The 17,556-nt window shown below is 36.2% G+C and overlaps 1 long non-coding RNA gene across 1 annotated transcript in view; it reads right to left on the bottom strand.

The window, feature by feature from the left end:
• Positions 1–914: 914 nt before the first annotated feature.
• The window catches only part of LOC147577243 (uncharacterized), a 46,785-nt gene continuing 30,143 nt past the window's right edge, over positions 915–17,556 (bottom strand). Inside the window, exon 6 of the long non-coding RNA XR_015240068.1 lies at positions 915–3,652. This is a non-coding gene — a long non-coding RNA (uncharacterized LOC147577243). The remainder of the gene's footprint in view (positions 3,653–17,556) is intronic.

The raw sequence follows: 17,556 nt of genomic DNA, 5'->3' as shown, positions 1-17,556 counted from the left end.
TCTCTGCCACACCAATGAATATCTTGAAATACATTTGTACTATGAAAGCATTTTTTTGTGCATCTCTGACAGGATATAGGCAAGAATGGGCTTTTGAGCTAATAAGCAAAAATCTAAGGAAGAAGGTTTTCAGGACAAAAAAAGTTCTTAAGGAATACTTGGGGAGAGTTCAATTCCATTACTTTATTATGTTTTCTGAAGGGCATACCACTGCCAAGATATGAAATAACCAGGAGGAATATTACTGAGGTGATGACAAACTTTTCCAGTAATAGCTACAAATGATATCATTTTCTTCCAAACCAAACTATGCAATATTTTTAAAGGGAGGCCAGTAACATTATAATATCTAGAGGAAAAATAAAAAGGTAGGGAGGCATCCTCCTTACTGACTGATTACATCCCGGAGACTGTAGAAGATTGAAAGCTATCTAGATAAGTAGTTTAAGGTGAGCTGTTTCAGATGTGGAAAGAATGTTGAGGTGTCTGATAAAGAAAACACATTAAAATAGTGATATGTAATTAGAGCTTTACAAATTAAAGTATCTCTTCATGTTCATTCAGTTAAAAATATGAAACATTTAAAATTATAAAAGAATGCAAAAAGACATTAAATCAAAACAATAATTTGGGATTAGAGTTATAATGTAATGAGACATTTTCAAGGTGAAGAATATGAATACACAGTTGATTTTATAATAAAACTACAAATACTTACAATATAATATTACATTAGAGCTGTTTTTAACCAATGATAATATTGATATTTTTACAGTAATTAATGAGCTATTTGATGCTAATTCTGACTTCCAAAGTACAGTTAAAAGAACCATATCTAATCAGCTTTCAACATTTTAAGTCTGATCATCAGTAACTGACAGGTAAACATTTTCCAAAGGCTTTGCATCCTCATTATTTGGGGGAAAATATAGCTTTGACTATGATCAGGCAGGAAAGGTTTGGCCAAATCACGTGAAATAGAATCTGGATAATGAATTTCCTTATCAATGTAATGACTGACTTCTGCTGCCAAAATGGTGTAAAATCAATCACACCTCATAAAATGCTTGTCCCTACTGGGTGGGGCGGAAGCAATGGAATTTTTTTTTTAAGTTTTTATTTAAATTCCAGCTAGTTAACATGAAATGTAGTATTAGTTTCAGATGTAGAATTTAGTGACTCAACAGTTCCTTGCAATATCCCGTGTTCCTTACAAGCATGCTCCTTAATCCCCATCACCTATTTAACCCATCCCCCGCCCACTTCCCCTCTGGTGACCATCAGTGTGTTCTCTATAGTTAAGAGTTTGTTTCTTGGTTTTCCTCTTTTTTCCCCCTTGTGTTTATTTGTTTTGTTTCTTAAATTCCACAAGTGAGTGAAATCATATGGTATTTATCTTTCTCTGGCTGGCTTATTTTGCTTAGCATAATACTTTCTAGTATTATGCATGTTATGAAACAATGGAATTCTTGGCTCCACACTCACTGAGGAGTGTTTTCCCCTGATGAAGGTGTCTCTTGGTCAGGACAACAGTGACAGGGGACAGTTAAAGGAAGCACAGAGGAGCAGCCTGGGTGTCCTCTGGCAGCCCCTCAGTTCTTTGGCCACGGGACCGATGGGCCATCGGACCCATGAAATAATTCCATGCACAGAAGGGTAAAAAAGAGGCAAAATGCTGAACTTCATGGCCTTTTCACTTTGAGAACAGTAACTGACTTAATATGACTGCAATAGCTTTTGAATTGGTATCATTTTAATGTAACAAACATAAAATACACAGACACACAGACACACACCCCTGTTTGGTTTATGTTCTCCTAATACCTATTCTAATTCCTGATTATATCTTAACACCATTTTTATTTACATCCTTTACCCCTTCAGTTTAATCATTCAAATATATTTTGTCTTTTCTTATTAATTTATACAATTTTTAAAATCTAGTTTTTTTTTTTTTTAATGTTTACGTATTTTTGAGAAAGGGAGATAGAGCGTGAGTGGGGGAGGAGCAGAGAGAGAGGGAAACACAGAATCTGAAGCAGGCTCAGCGCTCTGAGCTGTCAGCACAGAGCCCAAAGTGGAATTTGAACTCACAGACCTCAAGATCATGACCTGAGCCAAAGATGGAAGTTTAACTGACCGAGCCACCCAGGTGCCCCAATCTATTTTTTTTATTAACGTACGCATTGCCTTTAGTTTTCTTTCATAACTTTTGTTTTCACTCCATCTTCTTTATTTTATTCTGGTTTCTTATTTTATCTTTGTATCTGGTAGTATCTTCTTTCAGTTTACTTAATTTTTAAAAACTACTAGCTAATGTATTATAGCTCTTCCCTTTAACTATTTTTTTTATTACTATCCTAGTTTATTAAATTACAGGTAAGAAATAAGGCCCATGCTATAAAGTTAATGTGTACTTCCAAGAAAGGAGGTTGATGGCTTTTGTCTATGTCTCTTGGCCTTTTTTTTTTTTTAACATAGCTAACCTCTTGACTATTAAAAAAAAATTTTTTTTTAATGTTTATTTATTTTTGAGAGAGACAGAGACAGAATGCGAGTATGTTAGGGGCAGAAAGAGAGGGAGACACAGAGTCCAGAGCAAGCTCCAGGCTCTGAGCTCAGTACAGAGTCCGATGTGGGGCTCGAACTCACGAGCTGTGAGATCATGACCTGAGCTGAAGTTGGACGCTCAACTGACTGAACCACCCAGGTGCCCCACCTCTTGCCTATTTTAAATCGACAAAAGTATTTTGGTAAATTAATTCCATTGTACAACTGTGAGTTTCACTTATAAAAAGTATTCACCTCAACCTTAGGCTTCAAATTATCACATGTGTAAACGCAGGCCTTGTTTTTTTATTAACTAGTAGTGAAATTTTTCCACAAATTCTGACCATTGGCTTCATGCACATTATCATATCCCATACTGAGGGCCTGTTGGAGCAAGTTTTATATATTTGAATTTTCTTTAATGTGTTAATTTTATTTATTTTTAATTCACTTTTATTAAATTTTTTAAACATTTTATTTATTTCTGAGAGTCAAAAAGAGACAGAGTATAAGCGGGGGAGGGGTAGAAAGAGAGGGAGACACAGAATCCAAAGCAGTCTCCAGGCTCTGAGCTGTCTGCACAGAGCCTGACACAGGGCTCGAACCCACAAACCATGAGATCATGACCTGAACTGAAGTCAGATGCTTAACCAACTGGGCTACCCAGGTGCCCCAATTTATTTTTAAAATTGAGATATACTTGACATGTAACATATATTAGTTTCAGGTGTACAACAAAATAACTTGATATTTGTATATATTGTAAAATGGTCACAGTAAGTGTAGTTAACATCCGTTTCCATACATAGTTAGAAATTTTTTTCTTGTAACGAGAATCATGTGTTTATTTTAGAACTGAAGGAACAATGTACAGGAATGTACAGGGTATCCTTTCCAGCTTTCAAAACCCAAGTAATCACAAACAAATAGGAAAACGGAGAATTCACTACTGGGCCACATATTTCCTTTTACCTGTAAAGTCATACAATGGCTTTTCCTAATTGAAGTTCTATTTTTCCTTTCATAATCAAGTCTTCATCCTCAACTTTGCTCATGAGGCCACAGGGAACTCATTGACATAAACAGAAGAACTGAAGAAAGCCTGAAGCAAAAGGACAAAGTAAATGCAAAAACTACACACCAGGAGCTGAAATATGGTTGAGACCCAATGAGAATGGACATGAAATTTTCACCCATTCATATATAATGATTTTTGCAGATGCTAGTTAATGGTTTTCACTTCTGCATTTTTCGCAAGCCCTGGAATTCATCAGATCTGGAAGCAAATGTTTCAACAGTTCCCAGAGAATTTCTGGCCTACCCATATCCAGGAAGTTATGGGAGTCTCATGAGGAATCCTGTTCTTGTAATAGTTATGGTCCATTTTGCAAATCCTGAAGAGTTGAATTAGGGTCAGCAACAGCTACTATTTATTTGTTGCTCACCAAGCACCAGACACTGTGCTAAATTCTTCGTATATATATCATGCCATTTATGTCTTACAACAGCCCTATTAAATAGACATTATTTTCTCCACTTTCTAGTGAGAACTCTGAAACTCAGTTAACTTAACTCCAGGTCACACAACCAGTAATTGGCAGAGATGGGACTGGAATCCAGGTCTTAAAGGTTATATTCTTTACCAGCTAACATTACCCCTAATAAATACAGCAAGATTCCAAATACTTATTTAAACTCTGGGAAGAATCTTTAATAGGGAAAAACAGAATTTTTCCTCTAAGGTCAGGGACGAGACAATGATGTCCACTCTTATCACTTCTATTCAGCATAGTACTGGAAATCCTAGCCATAGCAATCAGACAACAAAAAGGAATAAAAGCAATAAATTGGCAAGGAAAAAGGAAAACTTCACTGTTAGCAGATGACATGATGCTATAGAAATCCGAAAACACTCACCCAAAAAACTGCTAGAACTGATGAACAAATTCAGTAAAGTTGCAGGATACAGGGTCAATGTACAGAAATTGGTTGAATTTCTATACACCAATAATGGAGCAGCAGAAAGAGAGATCAAGGGATCAATTCTATTTACATTTGCACCAAAAATAATAAGATACCTAGGAATAAACCCAACCAAACAGGTGAAAGATCTACACTCAGAAAGCTATAAAACACTGATGAAAGAAATTGAAGACAACACAAAGAAATGGAAAGACATTCCATGCTCATTGATTAGAGGAACAAATATTATTAAAATATCTATACTACCCAAAGCAATCTACACATTTAATGAAATTCCTATCAAAATACCACAGCACTTTTCACAGAACTAGAACAAACAATCCTAAAATTTGTACAGAATCACAAAAGACTCCAAATAGCCCAAGCTATCTTGAAAAACAAACTCAAAGCTGGAGGCATCACAAGTCTGAATTTCAATCCATATCACAAAGCTATCACTATCAAGACAGTATGGTACCGGCACAAAAACAGACACATAGATCAGTGGAACAGAATAGAAAACCCAGAAATAAATCCACAACAATGTGGACAATTAATTTCAATGAAGCAGGAAAAAATATCCAGTAGGAAAAAGACAGTCTCTTTAACAAATGATGCTGGGAAAACTGGATAGCAACATGCAAAAGAAAGAAACTAGACCACTTTCTTACACCATACACAAAAATAAAGTCAAAATGGATTAAAGACCTAAATGTGAGACCTGAAACCATAAAACTTCTAGGACAGAACATAGGCAATAACTTCTTTGACATGAGCCATAATAACTTTTTTTATGGATATGTCTTCTAAGGCAGGAGAAACAAAAGCAAAAATAAACTATTGGGGCTACATTAAAATAAAAAAAAAACTCTACACAGAGAAGGAAACAATCAACAAAACTAAAAGGCAACATATGGAATTAGAAAAGATATTTGCAAATGACATATCTGATAATGGGTTAGTATCCAAAATATATAAAGAACTTATAAAACTCAAAACCCCAAAACCAAATAATCCAACAAAAATGGGTAAAGACATGAACAGACATTCCTCCACAGAATACACACAGATGGCCCATAGACACATGAAAAGTTGTTCATCATCACTTACCATCAGGGAAAGGAAATCAAAACTACAATGAGATATCACCACATACCTGTCAGAATGGTTAAAATTAACAACACAAGAAGTAACAGGTGTTAGTAATGATGTGGAGAAAAAGGAACACTAGTGCACTGTTGGTAGGAATGCAAACTGGTGCAGCCACTGTGAAAAACAGTATGGAGATTCTTCAAAAAGTTAAAAATAGAAATACCCTATGATCCAGTAATTGTGATACTAGATATTTATCCAAAGAATACAAAAATTCTAATTCATAGGGATACATGAACCCCTATGTTTATAGCAACATTACTTATGATAGCCAAGATATGGGAGCATCCTAAATGTCCATTGATTGATGAATGGATAAAGAAGAAGAGGTGTATTTACACAATGGAACATTATACAGCCATGAAAAAGCATGAAATCTTGTCATTTGCAATGACATGGATAGAGAGTATAATGATAAGTGAAATAAATAATTCAGAGAAAGACAAATATCACATGATCTCACTCATATGTGGAATTTAAGAGAACAAATGAGCAAAGGAAAACAGAGAGTGAGAGATCAAGAAACAGACTTTTAATTACAGAGAACAAATTGATAGTTACCAGAAGGGAGGGGGGGTGGGGAAATAGATGAAATAGGTGAAGGGGATTAAGGAGTGCACTTATTTTTTTTTTTAATTTATTTTAAGTAAACTCTATGCCACACATCGTCGTGATAAGCACAGGGTAATGTATGGAATGGTTGAATCACTATATTTTATACCTGAAACCAATATAACACCATATGTTAGCTAAATGGAATTAAAATAAAAACTTAAGAAGCAAAACAAAACAAAACAAAAATTAAAAAAGCAAAATAACCTCTGAGAAGAACAGGCATATAAAATTGTCAAATGTTTGCAAGTGAACTTTGAATCAATTGTGAGATAAGCAGATGGATATGGAAAAAGGTCTCCATCATCATTGTGATCTTATCAGCATCATTTAAAATTTAGTGACTTATGGTCCCATATTAAGATTTATGGGCCAAAGCAGCATAAAAGCCATAGTCACCAACTGTAAATGATATGATATCAAATGATCAAGTCAAAAATTCCAATCTGTAAAAATTACATCTAGTGTAATATATTAAAATTGCATAAATCACAAGAAGTTAAATAACTACATGAATAACTCTTCTTTAGAACCCCAGGCCTGCCTTAGCTTAAGCATTCTCAGGGTTCTATCTCCCTTACCTTGGCCTTTCCCTTACCCTCTTGTTGTCATTTCCTTGCCTTCTATTTTAATGACAATCTGCTCAAGAAACTTTTCTTAAATAAAAACGTTAAATGTTAACATAGTTCTGCTTAAAACATCTGAATTCATAAACAGAACCAAAACATTTTCCTGTGTTAAAGTCTTCAATTCGAGGGCAGGGTAGAAATTCTGTTAGCCTCCTGTTTTCATGTAATGATTTACTAAATTCTAATGCATTTTTTCTTACATCTCTAAAATAGGAAATTATCTCTTTTATTTAGGCCTTTGTTTCTTCAATCTGGGTAGGAGTTTACCTTTCACTCACTCATCCTATAGGTAAAATATCTTTCTACAAACCCAGTCCTTTGATCTCATACTAGTCATATCTAAGCAGGACTGTTTCCCTTGTCTTCCATTGGAGGGTTGACATCAGCGTCTCTCTGGTAAGCAGCATAGTGTATTTTCATTCAGCCATGGAGGGCTTCTAAATTCCAGGAAGTGTGCTGAGTGCTGGCTGGGGTATAAATATAGGAAAAGACACATGTCCTTTCCTAGGGCATTTACAGTCAATAGATGAGCTTTTCCTACCTAGCTCTTACTTTATGGTTCCCACACTCCATCCAAACCAAATTTGTCTCTTTGTCGCCTGTGTATTGAGTTGATACATTAGCGACAGCAATGTCTGAATATCTGAATGGAGTTTCTACCACACCCCTCTGTGGTTTTCACTGGAAATTTCCTTCTCAGAACATCCACTGCTTTCAGCAACATCCTAACTCAGCCTCTCTGGCCAGTGTGCCCCGCGATGGCTTTTATTCTACCCTGCCGGCACCCAAGTTAGATCATTCTCTTTAGTGGAAGGAAAGAGAAAATGAACAGTAAGATAACATTCTATAGGAGGAAGTTTTGCTACTTTCCTTTTCTGTCCTAGGAGCTAAAGAATTTCTATCTTATTAGTGGGCAGGTAGTAGTGAAGCATCAAGGTCCTGGAGTCAGGTTGCATGGGTTCAAATGCTGAATCTGACCATCCCTACCTGTGACCTTGGGCCACTTATTTAAACTCTGTGGGCCTCTATCATATTCTGTTAAATAGTATTTTAAATAGAGTCTACCTGTCAGGGTTGTTGGGAGCATTAAATGAGATACAGTGTAAAATAGATTTAGAAGAGCTCAGGTAAAATGCTAAATACATTATTATTACTAAAAAGAATTCATTTTCTTTCATGACTTCAATGAAGACTGACGTGAAATTGGCTTAGGATTTAAAATTTGCTATAGTCCCCTGTATCAAGATCCCAAAATAACTATAACACACAAAAAAAGTTCTAATGATTTGATCTAATATTTCCACTTGGGAAATATATCCTAAGGAAATAATCCAAGATGCAGACAAACTTAGGTATAGAAATATTCACAACATCAATTATTTCAAAGAACATAAAGGCACATCTACATGAACCTTTCACTTATATATTAATATATATCAATGTACTAGTAAATATAATATTAAATACATATGAAATATATATAGTTAATGTATAAAATATATAGTAAAGATGTATATATCTTTATACGTTAAATTTATATGTTTATACATTTATACATTAAAATACATTAAATATATTAACATATAAAGTATATATTTAAATATATAATTAATTAGAAAATTTTTCTTAAATAGAATTTTAATGAATGTCTATTGTTTCATTTACTAAGGTACCATTGGTTACTTTTTATTTTTTATTTTTATTTATTTTTTTAAAGTTTAGTTATTTATTTTGAGAAAGGGGGGGAGGGGCAGAGAGCTAGGGAGAGAGAGAATCCCCAGCAGGTTCCATGCTACCAGCACAGAGCCCGACAAGGAGCTCAAACTCACAAACCATGAGATAATGATCTGGGCTGAAACCAAGAGCAGGCCAATTAACTGACTGAGCCACCCAGCTGCCCTGGTTACTTTTTTATTTAATAGACATTTATTAAAACTCTCTATATAAATGTTTCCTGATGAATGCAAATGCTCATTAATGAAAAAATGGACTAGAAAACTGTATACATAATATAGGCACAACTGAAAAATAATATGGATAGGAGAGAAATAGAGCAAATTTATTTGAGCGGTTAACTTTTGGTGGTAAGACTATGGATGATCTCTGTGTTTATCTGTATTTAAACCCTTTTTTTTTTTCGGCACTGAGCTTGTCAATTTATAATCTTAATGAAAAATATTTTTAAAAATTGACATGGACAGCACAGTAGTTTTATAAAATACCCTTTGCAAATTGAAATCTAGTGGGAGTTTTAATTATTGTAAGTACTTTAGGGATTCTAAAATGTTTGGCAGAGGGGACTGACTGTTTTCAATAATGATTCTCATTTAGTAAAATGCTTTGTACTCTGTGAACATTTGTTTTGTGATTGTTGACATACCAATAGACTGGTTGACAAAATCTTTAAATGTTTAAGTTTTAGTAATTAAGCAGAGCAAATGGAAAAATTACAAGAGTTCTTTATTATACATATGAATCGTTTTCTGATTCCTTCTTTCTTTTTCTTTTTCTTTCTTTCTTTCTTTTTTTTTTTTATGAGGCTACTGGGTCTGCTAAAAAATCAGCACACTATGGGTTGTGTATTTTCACAGACCTAGCAGCAGATGTAAGGGGACAAAGAGAGAGAAACCTTGAAGGACCAAGGAAGAAAAATTTGAAGAAAAGGCCATCAGAAGCCATAGCAAAAGTCCTGAGAGTGATCATTGGCAGCTTCTGGGACAGGTGGGGGTTATGCAATTTCTAAGGCTGCAAAATATTTCCTTCAAGAGTGAGAGGGGCTAGATTTCTATTGCTGGACCTAGAAAAGAGGGTTAAGCTTCCTTGACCTACCCCTACAACAGCTGCTCAATAATAAACTCATCGGACTTGTCCTCACATTTGCTGAGATGAGGCTCTAAAATGGCACCTGAATATTCTGGAACAGACCCAAATAAGTAGAGTCAGAAGACAGTTAAGAAGCTGCAAAGCCATTGCTGGCTACAATTTTACCAGGAGCCCAGAGCCTGACTTCAGTTTCTCCCTTTCCTACTAGGAGTAGAGACTGTCGTGTTCAGAGGGCTGTTTTCCTGGGACCACCCCAATTGTGATGTGAAACCATAGCACTCTCAAAGTTCTTTCATCCACGACTCTCATTTCTGTGCTTGAACTTCAAGCCATCACCTAGAAGTTATGAGAACTGTAGTTCAAAGAAAAACAGAACAGGAGCAGAAAACCTCCAATTTTGGCAGAGAAAAATACAACGAAGATTCTCAGCAAAGATGGCAGAATTCTCTAGAGACTTTGGTGTGGTTTGAATCATTTGCCCTATTTGTGAACATCTTTTTCTTTACTGCTTTTTATCATCATCAACATCATCTCCTATATAGTGCCTTACAGTAGGCAAAAAATTTATTCAATTTAATCTTCACAGGAACCCTACAAAAATTGTTATCTTTTTATAGATGAAGAAATCAAAACTCAGGGATCAAATGATTTTTCCAGCTGGTAAGCTACTCAAACTCATATTTTCTGAATCTTGTTCATCCATTTGGTCCTAGAATTGACATGAACTATCATGTCACTTGTCCCAAATGACAAAACCTTGGAACTGACTTTATTCTCACTCAAGTGTGTCCCAAATTGTTGAAAGCTTCCTTTGGGCACCTTGGTATTCTAGTTGTTGATGCTTACAATGTGCAGGAGTCTGAGTGGGATAGGAAGGATTCTGCCCGACGGTTGTTGCTTGGGTTTGGGACATTAGTTTAATCTATTTGCACTATCCTAAAGTGGCAGATTGTTGGCAATATTCTACCCTTAAGACTTTCTTGATATATTATCCATAAATACACAGTTTTTCCAATGCTTACCTTTGGCAGTAAAAAAAAAAGAAAAAATGTTATTTTAGGCCCAGAAGCAAAGACTAAGAAGGTTATGGGCAAAAAATACATTGTCACAGGTCTTCAAATCTTAAATAGACCTGGTAAACATTTCCAGTTCCCAGAGCTCATGTTGGCTCTCTTCAAAGAACTCCAAGCCCTGTTTATAACTTAAAAAGACCTCCTTTACCCTGATAACACCTTGGTGTCAGACTCTGAAAAAACAGAGCTGTCAAGTGTCAACATTTTGTGGAGAGAGGTCAAATTAGCATTTCCTCCTGAGAATTTTCTCCAGCTTTTCCTGTTTCTGGCTCTGGCACTTAAAGAAAGGCAGGGCTGTTTATTATTCCTTAGGCCTGGATGAGAAAAGACCCCGCTCTGTTGCTCTCAGAGGATGGTAAAACTACTCGATGGCAAAAGTGAAAGGGGACATGAAAGTTCCCAACTTTGGCAGGCTCTCATTTTTTCCTGTCTATGTTGGCTTATTTAGTACAGTATGACAAACCTTAGGTTATAAAAAAGGGCTAGCGAAATTATATCAGTTTGGGTTTCACTGAAATACATTTTTTATAGGATTTCATGTTTTTAATTCAAATATTTATTGAGCACCTTCTCTGCATAAGGCACTATGGGAGGTAAAAAGATGACTTATTCAATCATGTTCTTCCTTTCCTATGCCTATCCCAACACCAGGTGATCATTCTATAAGCTTCAGTGGTAGTCAACATGGACCTTAATCACAGCGGTCATTCAAAAAAATATTTATTGAAGATCACTTCAGTGCCAGGCAATGTGCTAGGTCTTGAGAAATAGCAGCCCCCCCCCCCCCCCACTAAGCTGTATAACCTGAGGGCTGAGATTTAAATAGAAAATATGTGAACTAAAATGATATTGGATACCTCTATTGAACAAAAGGGAAGGTGGAAACTCAAGGAAATACAGGAAAGAGGCGTCCAGGTGGCAGGAAAAGGTGGGTGGTCTCTTTCATCCTAAAATTAAATACCTCCACAGATTTTAGGTGTTTGCATTTTGACTCACGATTTAAAGTCCTTCAAAAGGGAACCCAATTGGCTGAGCTTGTGTCATGGGCCTACCACTTGACCACAGTCACTTACATAGATGATCCCGGCACACACATCAACAAAGTGGGACTTCATTGGAAAGGATGAGAATGTGTCACTAAATCAAGAGGAACAAACGCAGACAACCAAAACCCTACAAATACACACTATGCACGGCAATACACAAAAACCTTTTATATCTAGGTTCTGGAACTTAAAAAGGAAATGCATACTTTAGGTTTTCTCCAGAAGGATTAACTCTCTTCTGCTACCTGACTCCTCTCAATTTTCTGCAGTCTTCATTCAGAAGGAATCTGATAATAATTACTCATAAACCCATTGCTGATATGTAGTACTAAATTAGGCAGACTAAGAACGGGTAAGCCACAGAATTCTTAAATAATTAACTCATTTGCCTTAATGTTCATCTAAGGATTAGTTTGCTTTTTATCTGTGCATCTGTGCTGAATTATGTAGTTTTTCTAAGTAAATCCTCTCTTTTTCCTTGTAATTCAGAAAATGGAATTCTCTAACCTCAGAGTCCTCATTCTTTTGGGCACTACAATAGCTACATTTCTCAACATCTTTAAACTTCCGTTTTCCCACTTATCAAATGGGAGCTAGTCCAATCTAAGTAAAATGATCTTTTCTGGTCTATATACTTACACAGACATAGAAGTCCTTATTTTCCTTCATAAGCCTTAATTTTCAGTCAGATTGGCCCAATGGGGGAAAAAAATTGAAAATAGGTCAAGTTGAACTCTGGTGCTTACTCTGTTTTCTTTTTGTTGTTTTGGGTTTTTTTCTCCTGTTCTTTATGCCCATTTCCACATTTCCCTCTCGCCCTTAGTGGGATCAATCGTGTAGAAAGTGAACAGACACATATTTTAGGATAGTAAGTTTTAGGAATAACAGACATTGCATCCTGAATCCACTTTTCTACAGATTGCTCAAATCTCACTGTAAATGTAGCCACATATTCCAAGGCCCATAACTACAGTTTGGCTTTATGAGAAAAATGGACTCTTCGACACAGGCTGTGAATCAATGGTTTCAAGATCTGTACAGCTTGCCTCTTCCATGTTCTGGAAATTCAGTCACTTATTCCTTAGTCATAAAGGGGATTTCAAACCAGTTCACATCACGTAGCACAAACTGCATCTGATTATGTGACACATCATGAATTCTTTTGACTCCCTAGGCAAATCAAGATTCCATATAGTATTACGTTCATTTTTTTATGACTCATAGAAATTTTTTTTCCTTGTAAATTTAAAGATAAGATTTTTAAAAAATCTCTAAGTAAGTTCTGGTGGTCCCTAGACATTTTCTTTTCCTTGCCCTTCTGTCTTGAGAAAGAATGGCTGACCCCTGCTCTTTTACCCTTAGAATGTCCCTCTAGATCCTTATTGTTATCTTACTCTCCTATTGCTTGTGTGGCTGATTAGGTTTCTCCACTTACTACCAAAAGCCTCACTTAAAAAAATTTTTTTTTAACGTTTATTTTATTTTTGAGAGAGAGAGAACCAGAGTATGAGTGGGGGAGGGGCAGAGAAAGAGGGAGACACAGAATCCGAAGCAGGATCCAGGTTCTGAGCTGTCAGCACAGAGACGGACACAAGGCTCAAACCCACAAACTGTAAGATCATGACCTGAGCCAAAGTTGGATGCTTAACCCACTGACCCACCCAGGTGCCCCCAAAGGCTTCACTTTTGGAATGAAAACATTTTTCCAAGGGACTCTGGGTTCTCTGGTGATAAACAATTTCTCCAGATTGGTACTTTATATTACTTATGATGATTGATAACAAATTATGAATGTGACAGTATCTCTAGCTTCACCTAGCTTCAGTGAATCTTAAAATACTGTTTGTTTAAGTAGTTTAGCACCCAACATCTGTGTTAAGTTGATTTTGTTAATAGTGTAAGATTCTAACACACTTTGGAGGACTAAAAGCAAAATCTCTTACAAAGATTTCATAACCATGAATATTGATGAGCTAGGCTTGGGAGAAATATTAACAATAACTTCTGAGAAACTACTCTTTAAAAAAACTTTTTATATTGAAATAATTTCAAATTTTAAAAAGTATAATAGATACAGTAAAAGGAACACTAGTGTTACCCTTTTACCCACATTCACCTATTGTTATTTTATCTCATTTACTTGATCTTTTGTCATTTGCTCTGTCATTGAGTACCTACTCTTTTGCCTTGGTCTTACCTGCTTGCAATTTCTAATCCTCACCCTAAGCTTATGCACTATCATCCATATTTTAGATATAAGAGAACTAGGCTTGAAGAGATAAAGTCGACCTCTTTTATTTCTTGACTCTTCTCCTTATAAGTATGTTTTAATTTCCCTTTGGAGAACTCTTATTCTCCATCCTTATAGTTTAGATGGTGGGCTCTTCCCCCAGCTATTATGGGTGAATTCTTGTTCCAGGCTCTGCAAATGAGGGCAGTGCATACTCTTTTGCTACAGCAACTGGTTCAGAGATCAGCATGTGACCCAATTCAGGTAAATTAGAATCAATCAGCATTAGCCTCAGGGCATTTTTTTCTGGAACAAATAGGGAAGCAATTCTTTTCACCTTGGAGTTGTTAAGCTGAAGAATGTGAGTTTGGAGTTGTTAGGCATATTCTGTTTTTCTACCTCGAAGAGAGTTACTGTGAGACTGAGAATAAAGCCAACAGAGGACTGGCGGAGAGAGCTGTAGATTCCTGGAATCAGTATTTACAAGCTACTGACTCAGTCCTGGAAGCCAACAGTTTCCCTTTTTGCTCTATCCAGGTTGATGTGGGATTGTGTCACTTGCCACTGAAAACATTCTGACTGATCAAGAAGCTATGTCCGGGGCGCCTGGGTGGCGCAGTCGGTTGAGCGTCCGACTTCAGCCAGGTCACGATCTCGCGGTCCGTGAGTTCGAGCCCCGCGTCGGGCTCTGGGCTGATGGCTCAGAGCCTGGAGCCTGTTTCCGATTCTGTGTCTCCCTCTCTCTCTGCCCCTCTCCCGTTCATGCTCTGTCTCTCTCTGTCCCAAAAATAAAATAAATGTTGAAAAAAAAAAATTAAAAAAAAAAAATAAATTAAAAAAAAAAAAAAAAAAAAAAAAAAAAGCTATGTCCTTCTCCAAGATTATATGACTATTAAGTGTCAGGAGCTAGGATTTGAACTAAATTCTTAGGTCAAACCCTTCCATCTTTTAAGTAGAGAATATGCCTTTCCATTGCCACAGAGAGCTGGAGAACAAGGAGGAGAAAACTGCACACATACAACTTTTCAAGAAGTATTATCTCAGTAAACCAGTTTGTTTTCCAACATGTCTGGCACATGTGTCCTTGCAGAATACCATGCTTATGTTAAAATTCACTGGAGAAGGAAGTAGAAATCAGAATAGCTTCCTGTGTCCTCATTATAAATTAATGGAGGGAGGAGACATAAAAGTCATAAAAAGTAAAACGGGAAAAAAGGCAAATTAAGAAGTTTGATCATTTTAAAATGAATGAAAAATTGCTGAACAATTTCTGTCTGAAGCAAAAAGTTAAAGGCATCATACCCTTAAAACACTAATCTGGTGTTTCCAACACTATCCAAAGAGTGACTGGCTTCAGATCCTTTAGGAACATAACACTAGAGTTACCTTAGCTCTCTCTTTCTTGCCTCCATTAAAATGTCCCTAAATAAGTCCTGATGATTCTTTTATTTTTTCTTTTATATAGCCATGGCCCTGGCATTTAAAGTCAAACCAGGACTGCTACAATAATGTATTTGCTAGACTTCTGCTTTCAGGCAGGGGGACTTTGTCACCTAAGAATGTACTAAACTCGTGTTTTTTAAGTCACAAGTACATCATAGAAATAATTTAGTAGGACATGGCCAGTATTTACTTTTAAGCAGAATGGAATAGAATGAAACAGAACAAGATAGAACAGGAGTGTTGCAAGGATAGGTGTTGCAGAACAATTTTATATAGATATGGGGAGTCCTGATACAGGTACAGGTATTGAAATAGATCTCGGTAATGATGTGAATGTATATGTGTGCATGTGTGTGTTGAGTTGTCCTTTAGAATATATTTCCTTCTGTGGGTTATGAACAAAAAAGTTGGAAAACCAATGAATGGACAAAGCAGTAATCAATCAAATCAATCAAAGAGAATATAGCAAAGTATCTAGTTTGTGCAACCATTGCTATAGGAATCATCATTATAAAATATGTTTGCTTTTGAACAATTCATGCTAGGAAAATTACAGTGAATACAAATATCCATAAATTCTAAGAACCTTCAAATGTGCTTCAAGGCTTGCCACCAGATGATACTTTCTGTGAGATAATCCTTATCTGTCATTACTCTCCGAGCGTTGCTCTTCTCCTCTTCTCTGCCAAGTGATATTCATCCAGCATCTTGTTCAAAACACATCTTCTCCACAAAACGGTGGGAAACTTTGTCTTCGGAGAAAGTTACCTTATACTTCATTTGATCAAAATATTTTGTACTTATTACTAAAACAGGACATGCTCCTTGTAGAAAATTTGGAAAACAAAGAGAAAAAAAGGTATAAAGAGAGAAAGGGAAAATCATCCATACTAATCTAGAATTATCCATTATTATCATTTTGGCTAGCTAGAAATTGTCTCTAGATGGTGACAGAAAAATTTTTATTTTGACATGTTGAAGAAGAATCACAATAATTCCCCTCAATTTTTCCCATTTAAAGCTGAAATAAAATATAGCCAATGTGGGCACAAATCTTTGATAATTAAATGATTAATAATTATCACTCTTGAGTCTTTTTTAAAAAAATTTTTTGATGTTTATTTTTGAGAGAGAGACAGAGAGAGACAGAGCCAGCATGAATGGGGGGAGGGGCAGAGAGAAAGAGGGAGACACAGAATCCAAAGCAGACTCCTGGCTCTGAACAGGCTGTCAGCACACAGCCCAACAGGGGGCTCACAGTCACAAACTGTGAGATCAAGACTTGAGCCGAAGGTGGATGCTTAGCTGACTGAGCCACCCAGGTGCCGTCACTCTTGAGTCTTAACTACAAGAAGAATAGGGATTTAACCAAGATTATCTGTGATTAAAGGATATTTACAAGAATTGATGTAACTAGGAGTACCTGCCCAGTCAGTTAAACGTCTGACTCTTGAATTCAGCTCAGGTCATGATCTCAAGGTTCTTGAGTTGGAGCCCCACATGGGGCTCTGAGCTGACAGCATGGTACCTGCTTGAGATTCTCCCTCTTTCTTTGCCCCTCCCCACTTCTGAAAATAAACTTATAAATAGTTGATGCAACTTATTAGTTTCACTAATTGAACAGATTTTGCTTTAATTCAGAAAAGCTGATTTTTAGAGTGTCACAATAATGTTTTGGCTTGGCAAGAATATGATCTACACAGTGGTGTAGATGGGTAGTGGTGTAGATGTAGATGGATATGATCTACACAGTAGTGGTGATGGGTTGAAAAATTCATGAAAACAAAACACGTGGGAAATGCTACATGTTTAGAGGAGAACAGGATTGGACTTGTAACTCCAGTTTACGTTTCTGCAGTCTTCCCCCTCAACTACCCTTCCAAATAAATTAATGATAAAGCTAGAAAGAATAACAAGGGTTTTTGCTGAAATGTGGATATATTTTCATTCCTCCTACTTGGATATCATGGGAAGCAAATCTGAGGTTATGAATATTAAATGTCAAGGTCTGGTTTACCATCTCATCCCTGTGTCTT

This window comes from Puma concolor, chromosome C2, assembly GCF_028749965.1.
Source record: "Puma concolor isolate L17-30 chromosome C2, mPumCon1.1.hap2, whole genome shotgun sequence".
NCBI classification, from domain to species: Eukaryota; Metazoa; Chordata; class Mammalia; order Carnivora; family Felidae; genus Puma; species Puma concolor.
Note: the sequence above shows the minus strand (reverse complement) of the source record. Positions and strands in the feature narration are given on the sequence as shown.